This window comes from Dendrobates tinctorius, unplaced genomic scaffold, assembly GCF_039654945.1.
Source record: "Dendrobates tinctorius isolate UK_male_01 unplaced genomic scaffold, ASM3965494v1 ptg000028l, whole genome shotgun sequence".
Classification (NCBI taxonomy): Eukaryota; Metazoa; Chordata; class Amphibia; order Anura; family Dendrobatidae; genus Dendrobates; species Dendrobates tinctorius.
The window spans coordinates 33,572,378-33,589,806 of record NW_027361696.1 but is presented as its reverse complement, the minus strand read 5'-3'; the positions used below and the strand labels follow the sequence as shown (position 1 = coordinate 33,589,806).

The 17,429-nt window shown below is 43.2% G+C and overlaps 1 pseudogene; it reads right to left on the bottom strand.

Moving 5' to 3' along the window:
* Positions 1–8,545: 8,545 nt before the first annotated feature.
* Positions 8,546–16,296, bottom strand: LOC141084882 (phospholipase A2 inhibitor and Ly6/PLAUR domain-containing protein-like; annotated as a pseudogene).
* Positions 16,297–17,429: the final 1,133 nt, after the last annotated feature.

Sequence of the window (17,429 nt, the reverse complement as noted above, 5' to 3'; positions counted from 1 at the left end):
AGTCAGTGTGAGCCCCATTGTTTGCTCAGTCTATTTTCCTACCTGTGTTTGTGTTTTCATCTTGTCTCACCGACAATATATGTTTGGGGGCTATCTATTCCTTTGGGGTCTGCTCTGTGGTAGTTTAGATTTGCCCTTTCTTGCTTTAGGCTTAGTTAGCTCTCCGGCTGTGCCGAGGCGTCTAGGATCATCGTAGGCACGCTCCACGGCTACTGCTAGTTGTGTGGATAGGATCAGGGGTCTGTAATCCGCTTAGCTACCAACCTCTCTGGTTTTCTGTGGCTTGGCTTGGGCTTGCTCTCCTCCTCGGTGACCCAATCATAACAGAATCACCAGCCAAACCGCAAACTCTAGGGTACTCAAAAGAAGGAAAGAATTGTAAAAAAAAAAAAAAAGAAAAAGTGTCAGAATTTTTTTTATGTATTTTTTCCTCTTTTTCTCTGGGGCCATAAGAGGATTTTTTTTTCTTTAATGGAGATTAAGCAATTGTCTGATCATGTTGAGCAGCTCGCTGCTGAAGTGCGGGGAATTTCTGCCTATCTCGCTCAATCATCTGCTGTTGAACCAAAAATCTCTACTCCTGATGTGTTTTCTGGGGATCGGTCTAAATTTTTGAATTTTAAGAATAATTGTAAACCCCGGCCGGTGACAATCGTCCACCCTGTTAGCAAAATCACACCGCAGCACAGCAACAGACACACTGTGTAAAGGCTGAAAGGGTGGACGATTGTCACCGGACGGGGCATCGTCATTTACCTGCCATCACATTAGGGGCATTCTATCATTTAACCCTCGAAACCAATTTTGGACGTTTTTTCACTTGGATTACAACGGAATACTTCTTCAGGATTTTCGGCTTCCAGTGGGAGCAGCCACTCTGTGTATTCAGCCCTGAATTGGGATTACAGAGCATCGTCTGAACATGGTCTTATTCTGATGTTGAAAGGTATTTGTCCGGTTAACATAATTGTGTTTTATCTTAAAACCTCCCTGAGCTTATTTCTTCAGGCACGTTAGGGTTTTATTCTCGTCTATTACTTTTTATGGGTATTGTATGTCAAATTTTAGGGTGTTCGTTTTTGAACTTTAGGACACAATTTTTAGCGCAAATATTTATATATTTATAAGATGTAGAGGAGTATTTGTATGAGGCACTGACCGATCATATACCTAATGGCAATAATCATATAGATTACTTACACCGTATGCCACCATGTACCCTTTACGTCTTGTGCTATGCTTCAGGTGTCATATAGTCACACCACCTGAGACATGTCATCAAATAGGTTCACCTGCATATCAAGGATCGGAGATTGCGTGCAGATAAGTACTGGTAGACAAGGTCACAGACGTATGGAGAACACAGGTTGTGGATGGCTTTGTATGTCATGGTTAGGGTTTTGAACTGGAGTCTTTGGGTAATGGAGAGCCAGTGCAGGGATTGACAGAGGGGAGAGGCTGGGGAATAGCGGGGGAACAGGTGGATTAGTTGGGCAGCAGAATTTAGAATAGATTGGAGGAGTGCGAGAGTGTTAAAGGGGAGGCCACAGAGCAGGAGGTTGCAGTAGTCAAGGCGGGAGATGATAAGGGCATCAACTAGGGTTTTTGAAGATTCTTTGTTGAGGAATATACGGATCCGTGAAATATTTTTGAGTTGAAGTCGGAAGGAAGTGGAAAGGGCTTGCATATGTGGTTTGAAAGAGAGATTAGTGTCAAGGATAATCCCAAGGCAGCGAGCTTGTGAGACTGGGGAGAGTGGGCAGCCATTTACTTTAAAGGATTGGTCTGTTGGGGGGGTCAAGTGAGATGGGAGAAAGATGATGAGTGTTATGAGTTCATTTTCTCCTTCACCTCTGATGTCTGATGAACTCCCTCTGCTGGTGAAAGGAGGTAGTGAAATTGATCTGGATGGGAAGAACCTGTCATCTGAACAGGTGGAGTGTGATTGGACATCCGAAATTTCTGAGTGGATATAAGGCAGCCGACGCCCTGCAGGGTTGCTGGTGATCCTTTCTGCTCTGAGCTCTGGCATCCAGTTTAGTTCCTGTCTACTAAAAGCTAAGTTTTTGCTCTGCTATTTTTCCATGAGATTTTGTCTGTTTACTTAGTGTTTGTGTTCAGCCTGCCCTGGTTGGGACGGGCTGAACTCCATTTTTGTCTCTGATCAGTTGATCTCTTTGCTCTGTCTTCAGAATATACCTGAGTGCCGATATAGTGATTTTGAAGTCTAGTGACTTCAGGGCCTTTTCTATCAGACGTGTTGGACATTATTTTTGGCAGGGTATTTTGCGTGATTGCAGCCAGCATCTTTTCTGTCCTTTCCTATCTAGTTAGTTGGGCCCCATCATTTGCTCAGCCTGTCTTTCTGTCTGTGTTTGTGTTTTCATCTGTTTTTCACCGACAATACATGTTGGGGTCTGTCTATTGCTTTGGGGTCTGCTCTGGGTCAGTTTAGATTTCCCCTTTCTTTCTTTAGGCTTATTTAGCTCTCCGGCTGTGACGAGGGGTCTAGGGCACCGTAGGAACCCCCCACGGCTACTGTTAGTTGTGGTGAATAGGATCAGGGGTCTGCAATCCGCTAGCTACCAACCTCTCCGGTTTTCTGGACTTAGCTTGTGTTTTTGTTTTTTTCCTCCTCCGGTGACTCATTCATAACAGAATCACCAGCCATACCACAGATTCTAGGGTACTCAATAGAAGGAATGAATTGTAAAAAAAAAAAAAGTGTCAGAATTTTTTTTTTTTTGTGTATATTTTTTCCTCTATTTCTCTGAGGCCGTAGGGGGAATTTTTTCTCAATGGAGATTAAGCAATTGTCTGATCGTGTGGAGCAGCTAATGGCTGAAGTGCGGGGAATTTCCGCCTATCTTGCTCATTCACATGCTGCTGAACCAAAGATCCCTACTCCTGATGTGTTTTTTGGGGATCGGTCTAAATTTTTGAATTTTAAGAATAATTGTAAATAATTTTTTGCCTTGAAGCCTAACTCATCGGGGAGCTCCGCGCAGCAGGTTAAAATTGTCATCTCTTTGCTGCGCCGCAATCCCCAGGATTGGGCGTTTTCTTTAAAACCTGATGATCCTATTCTAACTAATGTGAATGCATTCTTTCAAGCCTTGGGGTTGTTGTATGATGAACCTAATGCTATTGATCAGGCTGAAAAGGCCCTGTTGGCATTGAGCCAGGGTCGAGATTCTGCAGAGTTGTACTGTCGAAAATTCTGAAAGTGGGCGGTCCTTACTACCTGGAATGATGGTGCCTTGGCAGCTCTCTTTCGGAAGGGGTTGTCAGAAGCCGTAAAAGATACTATGGTGGGATTTCCTGTTCCCTCTGGTCTTGACGATTCTATGTCATTAGCCATTCAGGTTGATCGGCGTTTGCGTGAACGCAAAACTGCGCGAGAGGTGTTGCCACCTGTTGAACAAATGTCTGAACCTATGCAATGTGATAGAGTTTTGTCTAGGGCGCAACGTCAGGAGTTCAGAAGGCGTAATAAGCTGTGTTTTTATTGTGGAGATGCCTCTCATATTATTTCTGTCTGCCCTAAACGAGAGAAACGTTTTGCACACACATTTGCTGTGGGTAGTGTTCAACCTAAGTTTCTTCTGGCAATTACTCTGATCTGCTCCCTGTCCACATTTTCCACTAAGGCTTTTGTGGATTCGGGAGCAGCTCTGAACCTGATGGACTTGGATTTTGCTAAACGTTGTGGGTTTCCTATGACACCTCTGCGGACACATATCCCTTTGAGGGATATTGATGCTACTCCTTTGGCGAAGAATAAACCTCAGTTTTGGACCCAGGTGGTAATGCGGGTCGCCCCAGACCATCAAGAAAATTGCAGATTTTTGGTGCTGCATAATTTGCATGATACCATTGTTCTGGGGTTTCCTTTGTTGCAAATCTATAATCCAGTTTTGGACTGGAAATCTTTGTCTGTGGTGATTTGGGGTTGTCGATATGCCCTTAGTGACGCTCCTGCTTTCTCCACCTCTCCCCAGTCGCATGATGTTCCTGACTATTTGGCTGATTTTTATGATGTATTTAGTGAGAATGAGTCTGCGTCTTTGCCTCCTCATAGGAGTTTAGACTGTGGAATTGAACTGAGCCCTGGGTGTAAATTTCCCAAGGGTCGACTTTTCAATTTATCTGTACCCGAGCACGAGGCTATGCGATCCTATATTAAGGAGTCATTGGAGAAGGGTCATATTAGACCATCCTCTTCACCCTTAGGTGCTGGGGGTTTTTTCGTGGCCAAGAAAGATGGTTTATTAAGGCCTTGTATTGACTATCGTTCCCTCAACAAAATTACTGTTAAATATCAGTATCCGTTACCCCTGATTTCTGATCTATTCTCCAGAGTTAAAGGTGCTTGCTGGTTTACCAAGCTTGACCTCAGGGGGGGCGTATAATCTTATTTGCATTAAGCATGGGGATGAATGGAAGACGGCGTTTAATACTCCGGAGGGACATTTTGAGTACCTGGTGATGCCTTTTGGGCTCACTAATGCCAATTCTGTCTTCCAGTGCTTCATGAATGATATTTTCCGAGACTTTGTGGATACATTTTTGATCATCTATCTGGATGATATTTTGATCTTTTCCAGGGATTGGGACTCTCATGTGGAACATGTTCGGACTGTGTTCCGGATTTTGAGGGAGAATTCCCTGTATGTCAAGGGATCAAAATGCCTTTTTGGGGTACAGAGGTTTTCATTTTTGGGATTTATTTTGTCTCCATCAACTAATGAAATGGACCCGGCCAAGGTACAGGCCATTTATGATTGGGTTCAGCCCACTTCTTTGAAGGCCCTCCAGAAGTTTTTGGGTTTTGCTAATTTTTATCGTAAATTTATAGCTAATTTTTTTGGTATTGCCAAACCATTGACTGATTTGACTAAGAAGGGTGCTGATGTGCTGAATTGGTCTCCGGAGGCTGTTTCTTCCTTTCAGGAGCTGAAGCGAAGGTTCACTTCTGCTCCGGTCTTGCGGCAACCTGATGTCTCACTCCCGTTTCAGGTAGAGGTGGGCGCTTCTGAGATTGGTGCAGGAGCTGTTTTGTCCCAAAAAGATCCTGTAACATCTAAAATGAATCCCTGTGCTTTCTTTTCCCGAAAGTTCTCCCCATCCGAACGTAACTATGATGTGGGGAATCGGGAACTGTTAGCCATGAAATGGGCATTTGAGGAGTGGAGACATTGGTTGGAGGGAGCTAAACATCAAGTCGTGGTCCTTACTGACCACAAGAATTTGATTTACCTGGAGTCGGCCAAACGCTTGAATCCTAGACAGGCTAGGTGGGCCTTGTTTTTCACACGTTTTGATTTTGTGGTCTCTTTTCTTCCGGGCACTAAGAATGTCAAGGCAGACGCCCTCTCTAGGAGTTTCTTTGCTGATTCTCCTATTGTGACCAAGCCTGCTACCATCTTAGGTGAGGGGGCAGTTCTTTCTGCCATCTCGCCCGATTTGAGACGTGCTCTGGAAGAGTTTCAGGAGGACAAACCTGAGCATTGTCCCATTGGAAAATTGTATGTTCCTGACCAGTGGAGGAAGAGAGTAATGTCTGAAGTTCATTGCTCTGCATTGGCTGGTCATCCAGGTATTTTTGGTACTAGAGATTTGGTGAGTTGGTCTTTTTGGTGACCCGCCTTGTCTCGTGATGTCAGGAATTTTGTGCAGTCCTGTGGGACTTGCTCCCGGTCTAAACCTTGTTCTCGCTCTAGTGGGTTGTTGATGCCTTTGCCGGTGCCCAGGAGGCCATGGACCCATATTTCAATGGATTTTATCTCTAATATGCCTGTCGCTCAGAGAATGACTGTTATTTGGGTGATTTGTGATAGATTCTCTAAGATGGTCCATCTTGTACCACTCCCTAAGTTGCCATCTTCCTCAGAGTTGGTGCCCTTGTTTTTGCAACAGGTGGTTCGCTTGCACAGGATTCCTGAGAACATTGTGTCTGACAGAGGATTTCAGTTTGTTTCTAGATTTTGGAGGACTTTCTGTTCCAAGCTGGGAATTCAGTTGTCCTTCTCCTCTGCGTTTCACCCTCAGACCAATGGGCAGACGGAGAGAACAAACCAGACTTTGGAGTCGTATTTGAGATGTTTTATTTCTGCTGATCAGGATGATTGGGTTTCATTTTTGCCCTTGGCCGAATTTGCTTTAAATAATAGAGCTAGTTCTGCCACTTTGATGTCACCTTTTTTTTGTAACTTTGGGTTTCATCCTCAATTCTCTTCAGGGCAGGTGGAGTCTTCTGCCTGCCCAGGTGTTGACACTGTGGTGGAGAGAATGCACCAGATCTGGGACCAAGTGGTGAATAAGTTGTCTCTCTCCCAGGAAAAGGCCCAGCGGTTTTCCAACCGGCATAGGACCATTGGTCCCAGGTTTAAGGTGGGTGATATGGTTTGGTTGTCATCAAAGAATATCTCTATGAAGGTGCCTTCTCCAAAATTTAAACCTAGATTTATTGGACCTTACAAGATTTTGGAGATTCTTAATCCAGTCTCGTTTCGATTGGCTCTTCCTGTTACATTCAAGATCCATAACGTGTTTCATAAGTCTCTGTTAAAGAGGTTTGTTGAGCCAGGAGTTCCTGTGGTGGCACCTCCTGACCCTGTATTGGTTGAAGGTAATGTGGAATATGAGGTTGAGAAGATACTGGACTCTCGTCTGGCTAGACGGAGACTCCAGTATTTGGTTAAATGGAAGGATTATGGCCAGGAGGATAATTCTTGGGTCTCTGCATCCGATATTCATGCCAAAAGATTGGTTCGAGCTTTTCATCAGGCCCATCCTGATCGCCCTGGTGGCGTAGATGAGGGTTCGGTGACCCCTCCTCAAGGGGGAGGTACTGTTATGAGTTCATTTTCTCCTTCACCTCTGATGTCTGATGAACTCCCTCTGCTGGTGAAAGGAGGTAGGGAAATTGATCTGGATGGGAAGAACCTGTCATCTGAACAGGTGGAGTGTGATTGGACATCCGGAATTTCTGAGTGGATATAAGGCAGCCGACGCCCTGCAGGGTTGCTGGTGATCCTTTCTGCTCTGAGCTTTGGCATCCAGTTTAGTTCCTGTCTACTAAAAGCTAAGTTTTTGCTCTGCTATTTTTCCATGAGATTTTGTCTGTTTACTTAGTGTTTGTGTTCAGCCTGCCCTGGTTGGGACGGGCTGAACTCCATTTTTGTCTCTGATCAGTTGATCTCTTTGCTCTGTCTTCAGAATATACCTGAGTGCTGATATAGTGATTTTGAAATCTAGTGACTTCAGGGCCTTTTCTATCAGACGTGTTGGACATTATTTTTGGCAGGGTTTTTTGCGTGATTGCAGCCAGCATCTTTTCTGTCCTTTCCTATCTAGTTAGTTGGGCCCCATCATTTGCTCAGCCTTTCTTTCTGTCTGTGTTTGTGTTTTCATCTGTTTTTCACTGACAATACATGTTGGGGGCTGTCTATTGCTTTGGGGTCTGCTCTGGGTCAGTTTAGATTTCCCCTTTCTTTCTTTAGGCTTATTTAGCTCTCCGGCTGTGACGAGGGGTCTAGGGCACCGTAGGAACCCCCCACGGCTACTGTTAGTTGTGGTGAATAGGATCAGGGGTCTGCAATCCGCTAGCTACCAACCTCTCCGGTTTTCTGGACTTAGCTTGTGTTTTTGTTTTTTCCTCCTCCGGTGACTCATTCATAACAGATGAGTTCTGTTTTGTCCATATTAACTTTTAGAAATCTAGCGGAGAAGGATGAAAAAGCAGACAGACATTGTGGGATTCTGGTTAGTAGGGTGGTGATATCTGGTCTAGAGATGTAGATCTGTGTGTCATCAGCATAGAGGTTATACTGAAAGCAATGAGATTCTATGAGCTGTCCCAGGCCGAAGGTGTAAATGGAGAAGAGCAGGGGCCCTAGGACTGAGCTTTGTGGGACTCCGACAGATAGGGGGCACAATGAGGAGGTGCTATGCAAGTGGGAAATGCTGAATGTCCAGTCTGTTAGGTATGATGCGATCCAAGATAGGGAGAAGTCTGTGATGCCAAGAGATGATATGGTCTGTAGTAATTAGGAATGGTCCACTGTGTCAAAGGCAGAGGACAGGTCCAGGAGCAGGAGGGCAGAGTAGTGTTGCTTGGCCTTTGCGGGTAATAGGTCATTGGTGACCTTAGTTAGGGCAGTTTCAGTGGAGTGATGCGTCCGGAAGCCAGATTGTAAGCGGTCGAAGAGGGAGCAAGAAGAGAGGTGGGAGGACAGTTCAAGATGGACGTGTTGTTCCAGTAGTTTTGAGGCATAGAGGAGAAGTGATATGGGGCGATAGCTAGATACAGAGGATGGGTCAAGAGAGGGCTTTTTGATAATAGGTGTGACTGAGGCATGTTTAAAGCTTGAGGGGAAAACACCCGTTGTTAGTGATAGGTTGAAGAGATGGGTTAGGGCTGGGCTGAAGACTGTGGTGAGGTTAGGGATGAAGTGGGATGGGATCAAGTGCACAGGTGGTGGATAACAACAGTTTAATCTTAGATATTTTCACCTTCCATAAAATTACACAGAACCAGTCCCTTGCTTAGTGAGCATTTATTGAAGTTTCCAGATAATCACATATTAAAATAAATCTTAAGAATTCATTAGAAATGTATTGATTTTTTTTGCAGTATTCTGAGCAGTTTATGGGTTTACAGGTTTTAGTTAGACCAATGTCGTACAATTTATAGGTCCTGGGATACTACAACTACCATCATAGCAGATGTGAGGATGTTTCACATTCACAAAAATAATGCTTTGTTTACATTTAAGTCTTTAATAAGGACTCCCAGCTCCCATATGCAAAGCAAAGAAATAATCTGGAACATGTTATACATTGTGTCCTTCCATAACATTTGTGATTCAAAAAATCAAAAGTAAATCAATAAATTGAAGGTTTATTCATTAGATCATTCAGTTTTATGGAAGGATCAGTACAGTTCAGGAGATTTCTTTTTTTTCTGTAATTGCAATAGAGTCGCCAAAGATTACTTTGCAAGCAGCACCAGTAATACAACCTTTCACAGAATATTTCTTACTTGTTAGACCTGTAGACACAAAAACAACAGAAATCATTAGGAAAAAAATGTTGTACTAGACATCTTCATACAGAAACATTACTTTAATGCACTATTATTTGCTTTATTTTTTATAGTAGCTGCATTGGCCAATAACATGTCCACATACTTTAAGAAATATTTTGCTCACCAAAAACTATGGCTTCCGCCCTATACTCAAAACATCTGTCCATAGCTCCAGTGCACTCCACCATGTGGTGACCCTTACATTCTTCCACAGTGTCCGGACAGAAGGCGGATGGACATAGTCTACCATTAGGTGTTGGATCATCTTTAGGAACTGGATAAAGAAATACAATTGTTTGCATTAAAAAATATTCTTTAGATATGATTCACGCTCATGAAATTATGTTAATACCATTCCATTATGTGGCAACTTGTTTATCGTTTGGGCTCCAATCCTCTGCCAAGTAAAAACAAAGTATGAGCCAAACACACAAGCAGCACAAATCTCTTTCTTTTCACATCTTTACCTCCTTTCACGACTATGTGATTTTTTTGATTTTGTTTTTTCCTCCTCTTCTTCCAAGAGCCATAACTTTTTTCTTTTGTCAATATAGACATATTAAAGCTTGTTTTTTGCGGGGTGAGTTATACTTTTGAATGACATCATTAATTTTAAAATGTGATGCACTTGAAATCCAGAAAAAATTCCAAATGCGTTTGAAATTACAAAAAAAGGCAATTCCAAAATAGTTTTTAACCCCTTTCTGACATATGACGTACTATCCCGTCCATGTGCCCTGGGACTTAATTCCCAAGGACAGGATCGTACGGCATAGCGATCAGCGGCGCCCCCGGGGGGGGTGCTGCTAATCGCGGCTGGGTGTCAGCTGATTATCACAGCTGACACCCGGCACTATGTGTCAGGGGCGGTCACGGACCGCCCCCAGCACGTTAAACACTGGCACACTGCGATCAAACATGATCACAGTGTACCAGGGATTTAGAGAAGCATCGGCAGGGAGGGGGCTCCCTCCGTGCTTCCCTGAGACCCCCAGCGCAGCGCGATGTGCTGCGCTGCTCTGGGGGCCTCCTTCCCTGCTGGTCCCCGGATCCAATATGACTGCGGGGGCCTTCGGGGTCCTGCAGGGAGGTGGCTTCCTCAGTGCCTATAGAGAGCAGGCAGTGAGGAAGCCTGTGCAGCGCCTGACACATGACAGTGATGTCCCTCCCCCCCCCCCCGGGACAATGTAGTAAAGTTAAAAAAAAAGTGTAAAAATAATTTATAAAAAATCGCTAAATAGAAATTAAAAAAATATATATATATTCCCTAATAAATTCATTTTTTGGATATAAAAAAAAAACAATAAAAGTACACATATTTAGTATCGCCGCGTCCGTAACGACCCGCCCTATAAAACTGTCGCGCTAGTTAACCCCTTTAGTGAACCCCTTAGAAACTAAAACACAAATTATCAAATTGCTTTATCAATTTTACCACACGCGGATCCGTGTAAACGCACCCCCCAAACGAAATTCATGAAATGCTGGTTTTGTTCATTCTGCGTCCCAAAAATCGGAATAAAATGCGATAAAAAAAGTCACGTGCCCGAAAATGGTACCAATAAAAACGTCAACTCGTCCCGTAACAAATAAGACCTCACATGACTCGGCAGGTCAAAATTTGGAAAAATAATAGCTCTCAAAATGTGGTGATGAAAAAACTATTTTTACAATAAAAAGTGTCTTTCAGCGTGCGACAGCTGGCAAACATAAAAACCCTCCATAAATAGTAAAAAAAAAAAAAACCCTTTATCACCCCCTTAGTTATGGAAAAATAATAAAATTAAAAAAAATTATTTATTTCCATTTTCCCGCTAGGGTTAGGGCTAGGGTTAGGGCTAGGGTTAGAGCTAGGGTTAGGGCTAGGGTTAGAGCTAGGGTAAAGCTGTGTGCACAAGATGCGGATTCTGCTGCGGATTTTTCCACGCAGATTTGGCTAAATCTGCAGGTAAATCCGCAGGTCAAATGACCTATATTTCACCTGCGGATTTAGTGCGGATTAGCCTTCGGTTTTCCCCTGCGTTTTGACACCTGGTAATGGGGCGAATGTCAAACCGCTGCGGATTCTGCACAAAGAAGTGACATGCTGCAGATTTAAAACCGCAGCAAATCCGCATAGAAAAATCCGCAGCATGTGCACTGCATTTTTCATTTGCCATTGAATATAAAGATACTGTACAATGCAGCAGAAACTACTGCGGATCCGCAGGGCCAAATCCATTGCGGATCCGCAACGTGTGCACACATCCTCAGGGTTAGGGCTGAGATTAGGGTTAAGCGTGTGTTGGGGTTAGGGTTGAAGTTAGAATTGGGGGGTTTCCACTGTTTGGGCACATCAGGTGCTCTCCAAATGCAACATGGCGTCAGATCTCAATTCCAGCCAATTCTATGGTGCTCCTTCCCTTTCTAGCTCTGCCATGCCCCCAAACAGTGGTTTACCCCCACATATGGGGTATCAGCCTACTCAGGACAAATTGCACAACAAATTTTGGGGTCAAATTTCTCCTGTTACCCTTGGAAAAATAAAAAATTGGGGCAAAAATATCATTTTTTGTGGAAAAAAATATGAATTTTTATTTTTATGGCTCTATGTTATAAACTTCTGTGAAGCACTTGGGGGTTCAAAGTGCTCACCACATTTCTAGATAAGTTCTTTGGAGTGTCTAGTTTCCAAAATGGCATCACATGTTGGGAGTTTCCACAGTTTAGGCCAGTTTAAGCCATCAGGAGCTCTTCAAAGGCAATATGATACACGCAGACCATTCCATCAAAGTCTGCATTCCAAAACATCACTACTTCCCTTCCGAGCCCCAACGTGTGCCCATACAGTAGTTTTCTCCCACATTTGGGATATCAGCGTACTCAGGACAAATTGGACAACAACTTTTGGGGTCTAATTTCTCCTGTTACCCTTGGTAAAATAAAAAAATTGGGGACTAAAAGATCATGTTTGTGGAAAAAATATGATTTTTTTTATTTTCACGCCCGGGTGTTATAAACTTCTGTGAAGCACTTAGGGGTTCAAAGTGCTCACCACATATCTAGATAAGTTCCTTGGATGGTCTAGTTTCCAAAATGGGGTCATTTGTTGGGGGTTTCTACTGTTTTGGCACATCAGGGGCTTTCCAAACACAACATGGCGTCCGATCTCAATTCCAGCCAAAAAAGTCAATTGGTGCTACTTCCCTTCTGAGCTCTGCCATGCACCCAAATAGTCATTTACCCCGACATATGGGGTATCAGCGTACTCAGGACAAATTGCACAATAACTTTTGGGGTCATGTTACCCTTGGGAAAATAAAAATTGGGGGTGAAAAGATCATTTTTTTTGGAAAAAATATGATTTTTTAATTGTATGGCTGTACGTTATAAACTTCTGTGAAGCCCTTGGGGGCTCAAAGTTCTCACCACATATCTAGATAAGTTCCATGGGGAGTCTAGTTTCCAAAATGGTGTCATTTGTGAGGGGTTTCCACTGTTTTGGCACATCAGGGCCTTTCCAAACGTGACATGGCGTCTGATCTGAATTCCAGTCAATTTTGCGCTGAAAAAGTCAGACGGCGCTCCTTCCCTTCTGAGCTCTGAAACAGTGGTTCCCCCCACATATCAGGTATCAGCGTACTCAGGACAAATTGCACAATAACTTTTGCAGTCCAATTTCTCCTGTTACCCTTGGTAAAATAAAAAAAATTGGACCTGAAATATTTTTTTTGTGAAAAAAAGTTAAAAGTTCATTTTTTTTAAACATTCAAAAAATTCCTGTGAAGCACCTGAAGGGTTAATAAACTTCTTGAATGTGGTTTTGAGCACCTTGAGGGGTGAAGTTTTTAGAATCGTGTCACTTTTGGGTATTTTCTATCATATACCCCTCAAAGTGACTTCAAATGTGATGTGGTCCCTAAATATAAAATGATGTAAAAATGAGAAATCGCTGGTCAACTTTTAATCCTTATAATTTCCTAACCAAAAAAAAAAATTGGTTCCCAAATTGTGCTGATGTAAAGTAAACATGTGGGAAATGTTACTTATTAATTTTTTTGTGTTCCATATCTCTGTGATTTAAGGGCATAAAAATTAAAAGTTGGAAAATTGCAAAATTTTCAAAATTTTTGCCAAATTTCCATTTTTTTCACAAATAAATGCAAGTTATATGAATTAAATTTTACCACTATCATGAAGTACAATATGTCACGAGAAAACAGTGTCAGAATCACCAAGATCCATGGAAGCGTTCCAGAGTTATGACCTCATAAAGAGACAGTGGTCAGAATTGTAAAAATTGACCCCCAGTCATTAACGTCCAAACCACCCTTCGGGGTAAAGGGGTTAAGGGTTCTTTATTTACCTTGTTCACTGTATGGTAAAACTGACCTGGCAATATGATATTCTAAGCCAATACAACTACCACATTTTTTTTATTTAAGTTGTAAAAATAAATTTAGAAATTCGCAAAGAAATAGCATTTCACTTGTTTCACCATTTTTCAAGACCCATAGTGTTTTCATTTTTCGGGATATGAGGCTGTGTGAGGGCTTTTTTATTTTTTCACCCTGAGCTGATGTTTTCATTAATACAATTTTGAGATCGATATGATTTTATTGTAATGTAGTGGCAGCTAAAAATGCACAATTTTGATTTTTTTTCTACTAACGCTGTTTACCAATCGGATTAATTTATTTGATATTTTGATAGATTGGACTTTTCTGAATACAGCGATACCAAATATGTGTAGCTCATATATTTTTTACTTGTTTTATAATTTTTAATGGGGAAAAAGAGGAGGTCATCAACAGACAGAGGGATTTAACAGTTTAACAGCCATGGCCAGATCTCTCGGATCCACTAGTGGCTATTAGAGGCACATGATGGCTGGTTAAATCAGCCATAATGTGAGGGTGAAGATGTGGACTCACTATGAAAGCCTGCATCAAATGCAGGGACACGACATATGATGTACAAGTATGTCAAAGGTCGTGAAGGGGTCAAACTTGATGTGACGTCCGTCTGCGGTCTGGGCTGCAGCCAGCCAACACCCCGAGAAACACTGATACCCTTTACCCCTATACAGGGATCTGGATTTATAGCAGAGCCCAGGAGGCGCTGTCTGAATAGGAGCAGTGGCCAGAGCAGGACGGTCGCCAGAAAGGTGTTCCAAAACAGGACAAAAACGTAGTGGTATCCGGGTCTAAACCAGTCGGGCAGCAAGGTACAAAAACAGTAGACAGTAGCAGAGTCAGATTCAGGCCAAGGTCAGAGTCATAAACCAGGAGGGCAGCTGAGGTACAGAATCGTTAGGCAGAAGCAGAGTCAGAAGTCCAGGCCAATGTCAGAGTCATAAACCAGGAGGGCAGCAGAGGTACAGAATCGTTAGGCAGAAGCAGAGTCAGAAGTCCAGGCCAAGGTCAGAGTCAGTCAACTATAGCAATTCACACAGTAACACGCAGGGGAACCAAGAATATATCCGGCGGCTTGCAAGCCCAGTCCCAAGGTATTTGAGGGATCAGGTCATCCCTCACAGGCTCCCGGGCTGATGATGTCATCAGGACCGCCCCCAGGACCAGACCTGATGACGATGCACCAACCCCTTCATGACTGACAGAGGAGCGGAGTCTGCGTCCACTAGACGCCTGCGCAGAAGCCCTTTCACTGTTGCCGCCATCACTTGGGCGCGAGCCACGGCGCCTCCTAGTGGCTGAGGGCGGAACAGCAGGCCCCGAGTTCGACGACGACATGTCAGTCCGGCGCCTCCTGGTGGCCGAGGCCTGGACAGCAGGCCCTGAGCCCGAGGGCAGCGTGACAGTCCGTCGCCTCCTAGTGGCTGAGGGCGGAACAGCAGGCCCCGAGTCTGACGGCGACGTGACACTTGAGAGATCTGACCTACAACAATAACTAGGTCTGTACAGCATTTCAGCCTCTGAACAAGAATATTCATCTTGTGTTTTTGCTACAAGTCTCAGCCAGGCTACAGATCTCCTGACCCAACCAGCCTTGTGTCTGCCTAGGAATCTGTTGATTTGGGTCACAAGACCAGTGGTCAAATAAATATGGTCTCTATATTGTCCTGTAAATTAGCACATTGACTGGGATTTGCTCATTAGTCAAATAATACTTTATGATAAGCGACAATTTGCCACTTACGATCATATCCATCAGTGTTGCACAAGTTTCCAGAGCAGCAATTTGCATGAAATCGATATGTAACATGCTCATAGACGACTGAACACGGGAATCCACAAATAGATTCATTGGCACAGCCTTTATATATTGACTTCAAAAATGTTCCATCTATAAGAGAAGTAAATAGACATCATGAAACCTGAACTGAGGTGGTGATACTTTTGTTAAAAGGAAGAACTGAGTTTTACTCACTGATGTACATGTATTGGGAGACGGTCATACATCCAGCTGAGAGACATTCAATCTCGGACACATTACATGTTGTGGAGTTATAGGACACACACGACATACATCTATGGGAAAACACTGGAAACAAGAGGTGACAATCCAGTAATATTAAATAGAGACAATCAAAAGTGGGAATTCAAGTGAAAGGGGGAATATTTTAGTTGTTATGAGAACCATGTTTTTCATATTTGTAGTCAGCGAGACTCGAGATGAGCTTTAAGTTCCACTTGTACTTTATTGAAACTGATCTTTTTTTCTAGGAATATCACTATTAGGACATGGTTTTAATCCTTAAAATTTCACAAGTGTGTCATTTTTTACATAACACACACTACGGTAGCAATATCATGTCTCAGAAAAAATATCTTGGTGTAAAACCATAATTGGACTCTTAGCGGAGTGAAAAGTTTCAAGCAAATCAAGTTACAATGTGGCAGTGCCTGATGTAAGAACCTGCTACCTCTATAAAACCACCATGACAGATGGGTATCTACAGGAACACCTCACTAGGCAAAGAAGTGAATCCTGTATTATTTGGGGGCCCATTTATTAATAGTTTAATTTTTGCAACAATTTTTTCCAAGTCTGATTATGGCTTGATGTCACCACATTAGCCAAAATGGCTCAGAATTTCCATTTCACATTAGCAAATATTTGCTGAAAATGAAGGAGAAACAATGCAATAAAATTGCCGCCACTTCTCGGTGCACTATGTGTATATGCTGTCAGCTGACTTTATCAAGTCTTACCTGTGCTGACAAGAGCGGAGATCATCAAAGCAAAGCGACCAGGTTCTTCATCGTGGATGATTAGTGTCTCCTCTAATTCTCTTCTGCTCGTCCTGTTGTTTGTACCCTGGGTCCATATAAATACTCTTTGGAAAGGTAAAGAAACTATTACATGATGGGATGGATAAGATCACTCCTATAATACCATGGTACACCATAATTTCCAAATAACCCTGGCAGAAAATTCTCTCAGCAAATGTTAAAGTTCTGGCACAAAACAACGACGTGATGGCTGTTACAATGAGGAGTCCAGAATATCGGTCAATTTGAACTCATCTAAAAGAGAATGCCGTGTCTTGTTTGTTTTGTGCAATTCATATTATCTTAAATATCTTATGTAAATGTATTTGGGTGGATTTATTTTGCTTGTGTGCACAAGCTTCTTATTGCTTCTCTTTCAGGAGTACATTTCCAATAGTGAACAATATTTTTCTTTTTTTATTCAAATGCCTCCAAAACCAATAAAAAGTGGCACCAAGAGGATGTAGAATAAGTATTTTATTATTAAAAAGTTACTCAAAGGTAAAAAAAAAGAACAAAAAGCCATGAAATGAGAGGTAAAGAGGCCATATAACATGATTCAATGCTGAACCTGCGTCTTCATCATCAGATTAATTAGTAGTATAATTATAAAGGGGTTGGAGCTGTTTTCCTGTTACAAAGCTTAGGCCGGTTTCACATTTGCGCTTTATAGCACAGCGACGGCCTGCGCACGGCCGCCGCTAAGCCCCGCCCCCTGCCGGCTCCCTGCCCGCCAGGGGGCGGGGCTTAGCGGCGGCTGTGCGCAGGCAGAATTTTGCCGTGTGCTGCGCACTTTTGAAGGTGCGCCCGTGTGCGCCGAACGCAGCATGTTGCATTTTGGCGCACACGGCGCACCTTCAAAAGTGCCCAGCGCACACTAAAATCCTACTAGCGCACAGCCAGAGCACGATCTGCGCACCCTATGCTAAAGATAGGGTGCGCAGATCGCAAGCGTCCATGTGCGCTAGTAGGCCCCGATGACCGGATGGGGCGGGCAGGGAGCCGGCAGGGGGCGGGACTTAGCGGCGCCGTGCGCTGCAGGAAATAAATGCTAGTGTGAAACTAGCCTTAGAATGAGTTTATCTATTGTAGCGATTGTGATATTGTTCCATTGCTCGTTTATT